Consider the following 1,103-nt stretch of genomic DNA (forward strand, 5'->3'; position numbering starts at 1 on the left):
GCCGGTTATGTTATCGGAGTTGCTGAACTAAATGAGCTTCTGAGCGTGAGAAGTTCATCGAAGAAAACGGGATATTTCTCAGCATATCCTAATGCCAACAGGAACATCATTTCGCATCTTCCGAACAAGGATGAAAATTGGCATCATCCTTGGTTTCTAATTAAGAAAACCCCCGCTTCGATTGGAAATCTCGCTGATTTTCTCCCTTCGAAGTGGTCTGCGAAACCCGGTAGTGATTAGGTTGCCCGTATCTTTCCCGGTTGTTTCTTTATCTTTATTGACTAACACCGTTGTTTCATTTCGCAGCTTTCATCGCTTCCAATCTCCCATCTGAAGAGTTCATCGAATTCTTCAAAATAATTCTTGAAGGGGAAACCCTTTGGAATTCCTTCACTCTTGAACGATTCCTGGAAGCTAACCACAGACTCAGGATGAGTCCGCCTGGTCATCTTCACCAAATTCCTCCCCCTCCTTCAACTCAAGGAATGTCATCTCGGGCCCTTGCGGCCAAGCGTAAGTTGCTTTCCAAGCCGATGGCTGAGGCTTGCGAGGAGAAGAAAAAGTTCCTCGCGACTTCTATAGACAAGAAGGACTACAGTAGAACCTTGCTGGTTGATGATGGCAGCACCGAGGGAGCTCGATCTGTCGCTTCCTTCAGATTAACTCCTCGTCGCGATCGTCGCGACTCACGTTCTCCTCGGAGGGTTCAATCTCCTCGCCGTGATTCACCTCGTCCTCCCCGAGATGATTTTAGTAACGAGCCAATTAAGAACTTGGTTCGCCGGAAGAGAGACAAGTCCTCTCGCAGCGATTCTTCTCCGCAGAGGGAAAAGTCGAGGGTCCGAACTGACCGCTCACCTCGATCATCTCCTCCTCCTGAACCAATGGGTCCTCCACGTCCGGTTGATATGTCTTCCTCCTCCCAGCCTGATAGTGGAAAGACTGCCCGGAGTGCGTCTCCGAAAAAGGGAGACTCTGAATCTCGAGATGCTTCCTCGAGGTTAAAACTTGCTCTTGTCCCTCAAGTCAAATCACTTTCAGGTTTGGTCATTTACATACTTCAACTTTTTGTCTTTATTGAAATTCCAATTTTTACAATTCTT

Source organism: Arabidopsis lyrata, assembly GCF_000004255.2.
Source record: "Arabidopsis lyrata subsp. lyrata unplaced genomic scaffold ARALYscaffold_86, whole genome shotgun sequence".
NCBI lineage: Eukaryota > Viridiplantae > Streptophyta > Magnoliopsida > Brassicales > Brassicaceae > Arabidopsis > Arabidopsis lyrata.